We start from the raw sequence: 228 nt of genomic DNA on the forward strand, positions 1-228 counted from the left end.
TCCCTTGACCTCAGGTGGAATTGTTAGGTTAGATTACTTGTTGGTTATTACTGCATTGTCGGAACTAGAAGCACAAGCATTTCGCTACACTCGCATTAACATCTGCTAACCATGTGTATGTGACTAATAAATTTTGATTTGATTTGATTTGATTTGAATTGCCTACCTTTTTCCCTCTTCCCCCTTCCCCTGCCTTTCCCTCCCTTCAGTCTGTAAGCTGTTAGTGTC

Source organism: Salvelinus sp. IW2-2015, linkage group LG4q.1:29 (assembly GCF_002910315.2).
Source record: "Salvelinus sp. IW2-2015 linkage group LG4q.1:29, ASM291031v2, whole genome shotgun sequence".
Lineage (NCBI taxonomy): Eukaryota > Metazoa > Chordata > Actinopteri > Salmoniformes > Salmonidae > Salvelinus > Salvelinus sp. IW2-2015.